Source organism: Parasteatoda tepidariorum, chromosome 1, assembly GCF_043381705.1.
Source record: "Parasteatoda tepidariorum isolate YZ-2023 chromosome 1, CAS_Ptep_4.0, whole genome shotgun sequence".
Classification (NCBI taxonomy): Eukaryota; Metazoa; Arthropoda; class Arachnida; order Araneae; family Theridiidae; genus Parasteatoda; species Parasteatoda tepidariorum.
Window position 1 is genome coordinate 4,139,456 of NC_092204.1, and position 15,727 is coordinate 4,155,182.

A 15,727-nucleotide genomic window follows, 5' to 3' on the forward strand; every position below is an offset into this window, starting at 1 on the left:
TGCCTTTAAAATGTTTTTAACAAAAGGCATTATTTTATTATAAAACAGTATCCGTGTCCTAATCTTTGAATAAGGTTTTGTCATGAAGCAATACGAAACTTGTCTATAATACAAAGAAAAGTTTTTTGATATTTGGGTAAACTAAAACCATCGAGACATTGAAGTTCTGGTACAATATTTGAAAAATAAATACAATAGAATGAGAAAGCATATCTGATTCTTTTCTTACAAAAAGAAAAAAGTCATAGTGCTGGCTTAAAAAAAAAAAAAAAAAAGATTGTCTCGTTTTATATAAGACTCTGAATAAAAAGACTTTTGAAAGAGTCATATTAAGAATAACGTAAATATAATCTTGGATTCAACGCCAAATAAATAAAGATATTTAGAATTGAAGAGGTTTGTGAAGTGGCATTTTAGGGAAAAAACTTGGATTTCTGGGTAGCTATTTTAGTTTTATTTAAATAGTAATTTTAAAATTCTTCGTAATATATAATATCTTTGTAATATATATTACCTTGTCATATTCCTTGTAATATAATACTCAGCCAGGTTTTATATTACAGGGTACTATAGCACCATACCAAAAGAAATTATTTTAGGCCAATTAGGAAGCAAATAATGACGCATTATATATAACTATGAATGTGTATATATATCTATATAATAGTGTGTTAAATAGTGTTAAAATGAAGAAATTCTTGCTTAATATACGGCATTCATGCATGGCCCTACATCTCTCCTTATATTAACACATAATATTCAAATTCGACCATGTATTATAGACAAGGTACTATAGTACAAGGTACAAGTACAAGGTACTATAGAACCGTACCAAAAGAAATTAGTTTAGGGCAATTAGAGGGCTGACAATGTGGCACTATATGTAACGATGTATATATACATATATATATATATATATATATATATACAGATANATATATTGTGTTAAATAGCTTTACAATGAAGAAATTTATTTTAGTTACCGCTAATTCTATAAAGAGGAAGATATTTTTTTTGTATCACCTCCATTGTTCTTTAAAAATAATATTCATGCAAAACCATGCAGAAAGGAATTCATGTAAACCGTAGAGTTATGAATTCAGGTAAACCATGGAGTAATGAATCTTGGTAAACCATAGAGTAATGAGTTTAGGTAAACTTAGATTAAACCAAGTTTCAAATGCAGAAAACAAATGCTTTCAAAATATAGAAATGCTAACAAATTATGACAGGTTTGTTTTCCCTTTGCATAATCTAGGATTGACTGCATTTTGATCTTTCAAACTTTTTTTTCTTTCAACGTTTGGAACTCCATGACTTACTGTAAGTTTGTTTGAAATTACTTTTTCTATACTTTAAGTCAATTATGTAGGGGAAAATGAAGATGTTAATGAAGTATTTCTCCATTGGTATGGCCTCCTCTTTTCACAAAACTTCTTTTTGCTCAAAACCATCAAAATCATTACACATATTCAGTTTTCTTCACTAACACAGCAAAACTCCTAGCCGCAATGGCTCAGGGGTTAGAGCGTTCGCCTTCCAATGAGGTGAACCAGTTTCAAATACCAGCGATGGCTGGTTGATACGAATTTCGCATCCGGCTTGCACCGACCACAGTGCTGACTTGAAATATCCTCAGTGGTAGACGGATCATGGGTTAGAGTCTTCTTGCTGTCAGGCTACCCGTGGGAAATTTTCGTGTTTTTTCTCTCCGTGTAACGCAAATGCGGATTTGTTCCATAAAAAAAGTCCCCCACGAAGGCAAATTTCTCAAAACACTTGATACAGGAGTTCCTTTGTCTTCTGGATTGGGTTCAAAGTTACAAGGCTTGTCGTCAGGCTAACCGTGGGGAGGGGGGAGGGAGCTCTCGTGGTCTTCCTCCAAGCAGATCACCGAAGTCAAACATCACTGACTGCTGTCAGTGTGCGGCTGTTGACCTTTTGGATCAGCCTGCGTAAGGACCGAGGGTGTGCGGTATGGGTCCTCGTTAAACTGTTCTACCGTAAAGTGCTCGACTTCGCGTGCAGGTCGTCGGGCTACCGAAGCGGGGGAGTCATCCCCTCCGCAGAGGATCAAAATTGAGATGGCATGTCTTCGGATCATCCTCAGGGATGTTTCTCAGACCGTCGCCAATAGCCCCTTGTGCAGCTCTAGTGCGACGTGAATGAACTACAACAACCTCGTGGTCTTCCTCTCTATGTAACGTAAATGCGAGTTAGCTGCACCAAAAAGACCCCCACGAAGGCAAATCTCTACCAATGCTTAATCCAGGAGTTCACTTGTCTTCTGGATTGGGTTCAAAATGACAAGGCTACGGAGTGGAACATGAGTAGTGGTAAACCCAAACATTGGATCGGCTGTTCAACGACGAATATAAAAAAAATTTAAAAAAAAAAATAGAAAAAAAACCAACTCAACTCCGGCAAAATAAAATAAATAAATAAAATATTTTCGAATTCTAAGCGGCCAACGATATAATTTTTACCCATCCACAACTAGAATTGCAATCTCAAATCTACTTTTAATCTCAATCATTTTTGAAGTTAGAAAGATCTCAAAAACCGTTATTGATATTAATTGCCAAGAATGTTATTGAACATTTTTTTTTAAACTAGAAAGAAGAAAAACCAAGAAAAATAAAATACTTTCTGGAACTTTATTGCTGTTGCCTACATTGCTTTTCTGCCCTATCTCCCCGGGTAGAAAAACTGCCCGTTTTGAAGCGAAGGCAATAAATCGTGAAAAGTAATTATTTTCCGATATAAAGTAAAATAGGCCAGATGATTGTAAGCAAAGAATGCCCAACATATTATTATTACGGAAAAAAATAAAGCATATACATATAGATATAAGTTTGCTTTTCTTCATATTTATATATGTTGAAAATAGTAGTTTTCTTTAGAGAAAAATTTCACTTTAGAGAATAAAGAACTTTTTATGTGTGAATATTGTTTTTATGCGTAAATATTTTCTAAAAAAATGGATTCTAAAAAAATAATGGATTACTGAAAATTAAAATAAAGCAGATACATATAGATGTAGGTTTTTTCCTTCATATTTATATGTTTAAAACAGTAGTTTTCTTTAGAGAACGAAGAACTTTTTAAAGGTGAATATTGCAGTATATTGTTTTCATGTATAAATATTTACTGAAGTTAAAATATGTACGCTTTCTTTTCTTCAGATACAAGTTTCTTTCCTTCATAATATTTATATGTTGAAAGCAGTAGGTTTCGTTAAAGAAAAATTTCACTTCAGAGAATAAAGAACTTTTTATGTGTGAATATTGCAAAATATTGTTATAAAAACAATATTTTGCAATATTCACACATAAAAAGTTCTTCATTCTCTGAAGTGAAATTTTTTATGTGTAAATATTTACTGATAAAATAAAATAAAGCATATGCATATAGATATTCGTTTTTTTCCTTCGCATTTACATGTTGAATGCAACAGTTTTCCTTAGAGGAAAATTTCGCTTATTGAATATTGTAAAATATTGTTTTCATGTGTAAATATTTATGACTACAATAATTTACACAGATGTAAATAGTTATTTTATAGAACTTTTAATTTTCTGGAGTACAATTTAACCTATGCAATTTCTTTCTTTGATTTTTTAAAAATAAAATAACCGGTTAAAAGGAATTTATTTTCCTCTAATTTTTTTTGGTATTATTATGATTTTTAAAACTACCTTTAATAACTCGTGGTCTAATGATTGTATGATAAATATACGACTTCTTTAAGTTCTGATTTTTTCGGAACGATGTAAATGACCGATTTCTCTTATATTTGTATTTTGAGGTATATAATTTTCTTTTAAAGTATGTAATTTTTTTACTATTATTAAATAAACTAATAAAAATATTACATAATTAATAAAAATTATATTTTGAAAGGAAATATCTTTGTATAAACGAATTTTATGATTGTATGAGAAAAAGTTTGATACGTTTAAAAAATTCTCAAGATATTGTGACAGAGGCAAAAAGTAAAATTTAAATCAAGGGGTCCAAACTTAGGTCCGTTCACGTGACCAAACTATTTGGATTATATTTCCCAGATTGGCTTGTACCCTCTATATTTTGGGGGTCAGAAATGCGAATGCGTTGAAAAACAGGTATGTTTATTCAGAGAAATGATGATTCTGCGTCTGATTTCGTAACTTAAAATATCATCTTCACTAATTACTGATGTCAACTAATTGATGTCACCCTCTCTAAATATTAATATTGAGTGCGTGAAAATCCAATCGTTAGATTTAAAGTTAGTCAGCATTGTACACATTCCTTCCTCGTCAATATTTGATAGCATTTCTGCTCTTTCAGGCTTAGATATTACATTCCTATTACGCTCTCTTCATTTCTGACAAGGATTTAAAATATGTATTTTGATAGCGGTCTTTACAAAACACCTTGCATATTAGTGGTGGTTATTACGGAACACCGTGCCGAAACTTCCTGGTGTTTGTGTAGCTTACGTCAAGAGAATTTTGAGAGCCGCGATGGCTCCGGGAATAGAGCTTTCGCCTACCAATGAGGTGACCCGGGTTCGAATCCCAGCAATAGCTGGTCGATATGAATGATGCATCCGGTTTGCACCGACCACATTGATGGCGTGAAATAGCCTCAGTGGTAGAAGAATTATGGGTTAGTCTTCTTCTAACTATCAGGCTAACCGTGGGAAGTTTTCGTGGTTTTCCTCTCCATGTAACGCAAATACGGGTTACTTCCATCAAAACGTCCTCCACTAAGGCAAATTTGCCCCGATACTTGATCCAGTAGTTCCCTTGTTTTCTGTATTGTGTTCAAAATGACAAGGTCATGGAGTTGAACATTAGTAGTCGCAAAAAAAATTAGTAATGGAAGAAATTTTTCGTCATAAATTCTCTTTCTCATTCATTACTAATTTAAAATTTAAAGTGTAAGTTCGTAAGTAAAAGTAAGTTCAGAAGAACCTAGATTAAGCCATGAAGTTTCAAATATTGAAAAGACAATTTTAAAATGTACAAATAAATTATGAGAAAATAACTTAGGATTAAGCAACAACGGAGAAGTTCTCTTCCAATAATTTGTTTGCATTTTAATATTTCGGAGTATTTTTTTTCCAGCAATTTAAACTTCAGGACATACTCACTCTAGATTTGCCTGAATTTATTTTTTCTTTCTTTTAAATTTTAAATTAGCAATGAAGGAAAGGATAATAATAAATATGAATGGAGTAAAAATATATTTCATTTACTATTTTAAAAATAAGTCAAAATCTACACTGGACTAATACGCACCTGAAATATTAAAAATTGGTAATAATATTAACAGGGNTTTTCAATTTTCTCAATGAATACGTAGAGAATTATTTTATAACTTGAGAGGTGTTGAAGGCGTGCTATTTCTCATAAGGGTGAGATTAAGAGGATGCCATGCCGCAGAAGAAAAGTTTCATCAAAAATTCTCTTTCTCATTCATAACTAATTTAAAATTTAAAGTGTAGAAAAAGTGAGTTCAGACAAACCTTGAGTTAGCCATGAAGTTTTAAATACTGAAAAGAAAATTTCAAAAGATACAAATGCAAACAAATTGTGAGAAGATAACTTAGGATTAAGCAATTGGTGAAGTTCTCTTCCAATAATTTGTTTGCATTTTAATATTTCGGAGTATTTTTTTTTTCAGCAATTGAATACTCACTCTAGATTTGCCTGAATTTATTTTTTCTTTCTTTTGAATTTTAAATTAGTAATGACGGAAAAAGAGAATTTGTGACGAAAATTTTCTTCCACGTTCTGGCGTCCTCTTAAGGATAATAATAAATATGAATGGAGTAAAAATATATTTTATTTACGATTTTAGAAATAAGTCAAAATCTACACTGGGCTAATACGCACCTGGAATATTAAAAATTGGTAATAATATTAATGTACAGTCCCTTTCCCAAATTATGAGACTCCTTGTAAGATTCTATGTATAATCTTAATTATCAGGTGATACTATACAGCTTTATTGTTTTTACGCTACTAAAACCGGTTTGCAGTTGTTTACGTCCATGTATCCATTGGATAAATTACACGATATATAATATAAATTCGACGATTAAATAAATGAGACTATATATTACATAAATATAGAATATTTATTATATCAGGTATTATATTAGTTTATTATAATTATAAGATCAAATTATTAGACGCACTTTAATGTTTTAATAATGACATGTTTTGCACGAGTTTATAGACACAATACTCTAAACTTTAACGTGAAATAACTATATTTATTAGTAAACAGTGATTTCATAAATGATTCAATAGCAAGAAATAAAAGGAATCGGGTTTTAAATTAATATTACCGAAGGGGAATTCTATAATTTATTTTCTATCCGTATATATTAAAATAAATTTTATTAGTTAATATAATTTCTTTTAAAAACCTGTTTTTTTCGATTTAAGAAATTCTATACTTTGATGTCACTGTTTAACAAAGCTGAAAATTTTTCTTTTACAATATCTTGATAACATAATTTGCGTTAAAAATTACTTTCTGAAAAGTCGAAAAAAGAAAAGCACCCGGCACTCTCGAAACTTCATTTTGCAATTATCTCTTTAAAATCACTGACTTGATAATTGATTCAATTATAGTAAATGGAATTGTTTACTAAAAAAAAGCTTTATTATATTTTTTATATATATGTATATATTTTACAACGTATTTTTAGTTATGTCGAAAATGGAAATTAAAGATCTCTTAAGTTTTTTCTTTCATGTATTCTTATAGGATATAAGTGTATATCGAAAACTTTTTTTTTAACTCGAAATTGTAAGTAGTTTAGAAATTAACAATGGGAATTGACTCACTTTCAATTGACTCACTTTCTGGTTGAGAGCTTTTAGAGGTGGAAGCATGATGGTCTGGGGAGGAATTTCAATAGGATATCGCTTTGAGCTGCACATCTACAGATGGGGTCCCTAAACCCTATCGTTAAACTATCAATCGTATTTATCCTCTAGAATCTTGTTTAATCAATATGAATGCCTCTACGACAGTTTCTCACCAGCTCTCAATTGCGCTTGGAAATACAACATATATCTAGATTTGCGTCTTGGTTACTGCTGTTTTTCTAGATTTGTTTTTCCTCTTTATTTCATATTACATTATTAGGTAGTTTTTTTTCCCTTCAAATTTGTTTTCTTGTGAGTCTTGAGAATGGGTGCCTATTTTTGAGCGCTCGAAACATGTAGACTTTTTTCAGTTTCGTAAATCATGAAGCACGCGATGTGTTCTCATTATCAAGTATAAATTGTCTTCATCATTTCTAAAGCAAATTAATCTTATTTGTCTTTANAAAAAAAAAAAAAAAAAAAAAAAAAAAAAAAACTCTGTTTTCACGAATAGGGTTTCAAATTAGGTGGTCTTTTCTGTAAAAGATCACATTAGCCGAATTTTGTTAAAAAGTTCTGTTTTATTTTAAAAAAACACCGGTCTTTATTGACTTTTTAATATTTTATGTTTTATTATTCAAAAATTAACATGCATGCATTTAAAATAATTTTATTAATGAGTATACAGTAAAATAATATAAGTAAAACATGTTATGATATTAGTTTTACTTCTTCTTAAGAGCGTTTATTCCGTAAATAAATAAAATTTTATTAATTTTAATGACGTTATTGCTGCTCCATATTAGTTACAATAGCAGACATTTTTGTCTGAAATTGTTTTTGACCTATTTTAAACATGTTTTGGAATATAGTTATATTTTATAAATTGTAGTAAATCTTCGATAAATTATGCATTTTCTGTAAAACTGTGCATTATCTAGTCGGAGTAGTTATTGCCTTTTCTTACGCTGAATTTTGTAGTTGCATAATTAGTAATAATAGATAATTTTGCATTATTCATTTACTAGTGTTGCATTAAAAAATTTGATTTTTAATTGTAGTTCTAAGTAGTTAAAAATTATTGTTCTTAATGGCTTCCAAGTTTAAAGCTGTAGCTTCAAACCATTTCAAAAGTGCAAAATGACTGCTCTAAATTGTTCCTTAGTTGCAAACACATCAATGTTGCGAATAATTATCAATATAATATTTGCAACAATATTTTAATTATGCCATTTTATATTGCAACAATTTTTAAAAAATATAATAGTTCTAGTAAAAGACGGGGTTTTTAATCGTAGCCGGTCTTTTTTAAATGGTTTAAACCTGAAGAAAAAATGACCGTCTTTTTTTGGTCAGGTTAACATTTGTCAATCCTGTTCTTCATATTCGTAATATAATGGCTTCTAAATTATTGGCCATAGATGGCGCCACTGGAAAATAAAGAACTATCGCATCCCTTTCCATAATAGCTAACGACGATAACAACAACTCCTAAAGAATTATTTTAATTGCAGGAAATGTTTGAATTTTTCCTGATCCCTAATTAAATACTCGTTAAAAAAAATAAAAATTTAAAAAAAATATTTATTCTCGAAATAGCAGCTTCTTCAGAATGCATAATAAATCTACAGAACGCGAAAATATTTAAATCATCAAATATTACGTTTGTTAAGACAATTAAGAGATTTCGCATCAATTCGTCACGGAAACAATTTTAAAAAAAACTTTGTAAAATTTGGTAGCAGCAACGATTTGTCGTGAGCAAAATTCGTCAACAGTCGAATTAAACACAGGCTCACAATTTGTCGAAAGCACAATTCGTCGCAGGCAAGCCTAGTCATAGCGACAATTCCTGGTGAGCACAATTTCTTGCGGTTTTGATGTAATATATCTTCTTGCGAAGACAAAACTCTTGTCCATAAAAGCTTAAAAAATACGAAAGCATCCAAGAGAGGTCCCAAATCAAAATTTTTGATGTTTTTCAATTGATGGGCCAACATAATCTTGATGGTAACCATCAATAATTCCATCATGAACCATTATATTTTTTGATGGTAACCAACATAAGTAACCATAACCCCAATGTAGGAATTCGGTCAGATTTATGATGGTCCAACATAAGAATAGCAACTTGTTTTGATGGTTTATTCAAGTTGAATCATCAAATATTTCCATCATAGTTTCTTAGGAATCAAATGTTATAACCATCATGAACAACCATCATCCCAATTTCCAAGGAATTCAGACTGAATTATAATGGTTCAACATAAAAAGAAACCCCCAAATTGTTTTGATGGTGTATTCCTGAGAACCAACAAGAATTCCAATTAAACCATCATAGAAATATATAGTTGTAACCATCACGGATCGTCAAAAATTGTTGGCCCATGCGAATCAAACTTGAACCATCAGAAATTTCTATCATAGTCTATAAAAGAAACAGGGTTGGCAAGTTTTTGACACATGACGGTTTTTACCGGTTTATACCATGGTTTTTACCGTCATGTCAAAAAACCCTCTGTCAAAAACGTCAAAAACCCATAGTTTTGGTTAAACTCTATTTTTTATTTGAGTTAACTGCTTATAATTTAAAATTAATTCATTTTTGGGCAATAAAATTAGAAAAAAAGTTGTTAAAAGATATTTAAGAACAGATTCTTGCATTTTTCCAACATGATTATATCAAAACATACTATTTGAAGTAAAATATGAGGATACTAAACAAAATTTTCAACATTTCCAAGCATCATTTTGTTTGGCTTATTACATTACTGAAGAATGTCAAGTCATTCTTGACTTAAAAGAGTTTGTTAGTAGTTGCAAGTTTTGAAAGTTTTGTTTAGCTTATTTATAATATTTAAGAAATGCCAAATTTTAAATTCTTCTTTTTAGTTCTTGAATTTATTAATAGCTCCAAGCTTTTTTGTTTGTTTATTTCTAACAATTAAGAAGTGCAAAATTTTGAATCCTTTTAAAATCCAGCTATAATGATAAAAGTATATGAATGTACTTCTTAACTATATATGAATGTATGAATGTGGAACTATATGAATGCATATGCATGTGGAACTATAAGAATACATGTATATAGTTGCAAAATCAATAGCAATGATTTACAACATTCATTTATAAAGGCAATTATGTGAAAATAATATAAATATTGCCCGCTACATGCCATAAATTGAAGAAAACAGTAGGTTTTTGACCGTTTTTACCGGTAAAAACACGGTTTTTACCACTGTCATGTCAAAAACCAGTTTTTGACGGCAAAAACCCAACCCTGAAAAGAAACATAAAAAACCAAATGTTTTTAATAGAATGTTTTACCAAATGTTTTACCTCCTGAACCAACAAGACTTTCCATTATACAATCGTGGAAAAGTATTGGTGTACCATTATAAATGAACCATCACGAATTTCCATAATTTACTAGAAAGCAAATGTTGGAATGATCATGAACAATCATCATCCCAATGTAAGAATTCGGACTGATTTATGATGATCCAACATAAGAAAAAAATTGTTTTGATTGTATATTTCTGAGAACTAACCAGAATTCCCAATAAACCATCATGGAAATGCATAGTTAGAACCATCATGGACCATCACGGATCATCATGGACTGTTGGTTCATGAGAATCAAACTTATCTTGATGGTTAACCATCATACTAATAAAGTAACATTTTCCAACATGGAATGATGGAAGTTGGTTGACATATCAAACACCATGGACGCATAATGGAAAATGTTGGATGATGACGACCATCAAATGATGCTGAAAGATCATGAATCGCACTAAAACCATCAAAATGTTTGGATGGGACCATCAAGAATTTTGACTTGGGGTGGGTTTTATTCATTGGTTCTTCTTAGAAGAGGGGGGAGGTTCATATAAACAATGCGTTAGGCACTAAATGAAAAATGATTGTTGTGTCTAGTAGTCCCTAGCATCCAGCATAACAATTTCGTGAAAATATTTATTGGTTGTTAAGTATTTTTATTTAGCAATTATCTTAGCTAAGCAAAATATTATTTGCTTTTTTTAACATTCATTTATTAACATATTTATCACAATAAATCAAACTCAGCCTTTGTTGTTGAAAATTTTCCAGATAGTGCAAGTTTAATTTTTTTGAGCTTAATAAAACTCTATAACATATTTTTAGCAATAATTTTTATTTCTTATTTTTTCTTCATTTAGTTTTAGTTCTTGAAGCCGTATTTTTTTTTTAATTATAAAAAAATTTTAAGTTTCTAAATTTAACTACCACATCCGAAATATTCCAGATAGTGCGAATTTAACTTTTTTAAGCTTTATAATAATCTAAAATATATTTTCAGTGATCATTATTTTTTCTTATTTTTCTTCATTTAGTTTCAGTTCTTGAAGCCGTATTTTTTTAATTGCACAAAAGAAGTTTCTAAATTTAGCTACCACCTCCTAAATATTCCAGATAGTGCAGATTTAATTTTTTTAGCTTAATAAAACTCTATAACATATTTTGAGAAATTATTATTATTTCTTATTTCATTCAGTTTCAGTTCTTGAAGTCGTATTTTTTTAAAATTCCTAAGAGAAGTTTCTAAATTTAGCTACCACCTCCGAAAATTTCAAGACTTTTACGATGGACACTATGGGCGTTTCGTCGCGGAAACTGGGACTTTTGGTGATATAAAGTTTAAGCAAATTATTGAAATATTATATAAACGAAATATTAAAAAAAAACAGAATATTCTATTTTTATTCTATTTTTTGTTAACCACATGATTATCGCTTATTTCTCTAAATTACAACTTACTATTAAAATTAATATTCACTGTAATCAATGTCAAAAGGTATTGCATTTTTTATTTCCTTCTCACAAAAACTTCAACGATTGTTCAAACATTTTTGTTCTAGAAATTTCTACCTTTTATTAAGTACAGAGCTACGTTATTCAATATGTAGACAAAAACAGTCTACTCTATTTAGATAATTTAAATCAAAATAATGATGTAATAGGTACCAAATATACTAATATATGTACAAAGTATTATATTGACATATTGTTAATTATTAAAACTGGTAGGTTTTAATACCGATACTGTTTAAAGAAAAGTGTCCTACGACCTCCCGAAAGGGAAGTGTTTTTGTGAAGATTACTTGATAGTGGTAAAATTTGACTATGAGTGACCGCGAGCAATATTATCCTGCCGAATGATTCTGAATATTTAATCTCTATTCTGCTGTTAATAAGCTATAAAAGCTTGTTTTGCTTAATTTAATAACGTAAAGCCACCAGGAAGGTCAACAAATATAAATAAAGAACTATTCGAAATTATTTTAAATTTATATTAATTAACCCTTTAGATTTGTGCATGGATTTGTACTGATTTATTGATTATATTCTTTTTTGTTCACGACGTACCAAGAACGAGTATTTTATTTTTTTCATCTTTTTTATGTGGCATAAAAATACATAAAACGTTAAAAAATATAATAAAATGACATATTTCTAAATAAAATGTTGAAAAAAATATTCTTGAAAGTACAATTTTGATAACAGATTTTTTCGATTTGAAATATTTCTAGAAATTAAATTTCATTATTACATTTTTCTTCCCTTTTTAATGTTAAAAATAAAACGGCAAATTTTTTTTTTACATAATATTTAAATGTGTAATATTTAAAAGAAAAAAGATTGTTTACCAGAAGCAGACGATTTCAAACCATATTAGCAAAACAGAGAGAAATAAATAGAACAGTTTTTACGAATCTTGATAATAGATTTTTTCGATTTGAAATATTTCAAAGAAAATAAATTTAATTATAACATTTAATTTATTTTCCTTTTCAAGGTTAAAAATGAAACGGCAAAACAAATTTTTACATAACATTTAAATATCTAAAATAAAAAAAGATAGCTTACCAGAAGCAGACGATTTCGAAACCGTATTAGCAAAACACAGGGAAATAAATAGAACACAGTTTAGTCGTCCAAAAACAAAACAAAAAGAGCAACAGATAGAGTCTCTCGAGGAACAAAATAAAAATTCACTACTCAAACACTCTTCACGGAGTTAAATAAATTAAATACTTTTTTTTTATAATGACAGACGCGAAAACTAATGAAGTGCCAAACGATCCTGAAATTTTTCCGAGTGGCATCATGTTGATCGACAGACGATTGTCAACAGAACCTCATCGAACGAAGTGCCGAAGAGCACTAAACGCCATTCGCTAGAGAAGTCTTAAAAGGGGGTGTGAGAATCGCGTAAAAACGCAGTTGCGCAAGCGCGTTATTTGTTTGTGGTGTTGTTCCTTGGATCCTGTGCTATTAGTCAAGACGGGCAATATAATTACAAAAGTCACTCTTAACTTGAAACGGAAGGATGATATTAAAATTCTTTCGATTGACTTTTCTTATTTGCTCTTTTTTCTTTTTCTTTTTTACAAACTCTTGGGGACATCCTGTCGACGGATTAAGACGTTTAAATTTCTCATTAAAACATTCATCATCTCTCTCGGCACGTTTTGCAAACGATAACTTTTCCATTTCGAAGTTTTTTTTTTTCCCGTCATTCATCTTGAATTGTTGATATCATTAAAATAAATATACGTCTCTCCAAGTTTTTCCTTTTTACAAATGTCAAAGAAAACACAACTAAGAATTCAGCGTATAAAAGATATAATTTATGTTTGAAGAGAAAAGTTCCTTGATCTTAAGAAAACAATTCTTTTTTAAATATGAAGCCTGTTATTTTTTATATATATATAAATCCGTCAAGAATGTTCTCATCAAAAATTAATTTTACCAAGTTTTATTTAATTTCGAAATAATTTTTTTAAAAAAAGATATGAATATTACATTTTCATGAACACAATTTTATGCCCGTAAGGGTGGAATATTGCAATGAAAAACAATTTTCGATTACAGTCCGTGACCAAATTATTAGACGCACTATAAGATTCTTTGTAAAATCTTAATTATCCGATGATAGCATTATTGTTTTTACGCGTCAGAAACCGGTTTGCACTTGCTTACGTTCGTGTTTCAATGGGTTAAATTAGACGTTAAATTACACAATGGGTTAAATTAAATATACAATATAAATTCGATGATTGGATGAATTAGACTATATACTATATAGAATAATTATTATATAGACTATATACTGATAATTATTATAAATATAGAATAATTATTATATAGACGATATACTGGTATAATTATTATAAATATCGAATAATTATTATATAGACGATATACTGATATAATTATTATAAATATAGAATAATTATATAGACGATATACTGATATAATTATTATAAATATAGAATAACTATTATATAGACGATATATAATTATTATAAATATTGAATAATTATTATAAATATTGAATAATTATTATATCAGGTATTATATTAATATATCATAATAATTAGATCAAATTATTATAAACACTGTAGTGTTTTACTAATGACATGATTTGCACGAGTTTATAGGCAATACTTTTATATTTAAACATATATGTAATGAGTTTTTAATCAGATTTTTTTATTTACTTCTTACTAGCATTTGTATCTTACGAATTGCATTACAATTATAATCAATTAATACAGGAGCGCAAGCAGATGCGAGTAAAAACAATACAGCTGTATAGTATCACGTGATAATTATAATTTTACATAAAGTCTTATAATAGGGTCAGGCACTGTATTACTATAGCCAATAGATGTTTTAATGGTATTCGAAAATACATAAAATCTAATGTAATTCATAGAAAAACAAAAGTTTTATTATATAAATCTCTTTTAAGATAAATTTTAACATATACTTGTGAATCCAGGACCCTATCTGGTACGGATGTGGTTATGTTGGGTACCTTTGAGAGAAAGGGCATAAGAATTATTTTTGGAGGAATTCAAGAAAAAAAAAAAATTTTTGTGGCGTAGAAGAACAGATTTAGAGCTTTATCACTCATATAATGAACTTGACATTGTTAAATTTATTAAACGACAAAGAATAAAATGATCAGGCCACTTTATCAGAATGGACGAAGACCGTACCACAAAAAGAGACCAGTTGGAACACGAAAAAGTGGTAGGCCGAATTTGGGATGAATAGGTGGTCTAGAAAAAGACCTTTTGGTCTTAAAAACTATAAACACTAGCAGGAAAAAGGTTAGCCCGGAAAAAACTTCTTGAGATGGCCAAGGCCCACCCTGGGCTGTCCAGCCATGGATGATGGTGCTCAACCTTTCCACCAGTTATCGTTTTCTCCACCGAAAATTCCTCCTTCCGCATTTTTCGAAAGATTTGTGCCACATGTGTTTCGTTTTGTTCATATATGTATTTGGCTTGCACAGACAACACTGCTGACGTAAAATATCCTCAGTGGTAGATGACGGATCATGGGTTAGAGTCCCCTTGCCGTCACGCTAAGCGTGGGAGGTTTTCCACTCCGTGTAACGTAAATGCTGGTTAGTTCCATCAAAAAGTACTTCACGAAGGCAAAGATCCCCTTGTCCTTTGGATTGGGTTCAAAATTACAAGATCAAGGATTGGAACGTTAGTAGTAAATTGGGTCGATCGTTCAATGACTGGTATAAACATAAATTAAAATAAAATAAATAAATGTTTGTCTTTTGATATATTTTAATCCTAAAGCAACAATTTACAACTAACGGTGTTTTTCGTCAGTGGGTTGAATAAACCACCTGAGGACGAATTAAAGGTAAAAATTACGATTTTTGATAATATTTAACTCACTTTGACTGTGGAAGAATGTCAGCTTACGACCATGTCAACCTTCATCTATCAAACGATACCTCAATATTGAATCAAGTTAACATGGCTTACATACTAGCGAAT

The 15,727-nt window shown here is 29.9% G+C and overlaps 1 protein-coding gene across 1 annotated transcript in view; it reads right to left on the reverse strand.

Moving 5' to 3' along the window:
- LOC107455053 (chaoptin) overlaps window positions 1-13,081 on the reverse strand; it is a gene marked incomplete at its 3' end in the record, with an annotated part of 272,614 nt that extends 259,533 nt beyond the window's left edge. The window contains 1 exon segment of the mRNA XM_071186716.1: window positions 12,783-13,081.
- Between the last annotated feature and the right edge of the window lie 2,646 nt (window positions 13,082-15,727).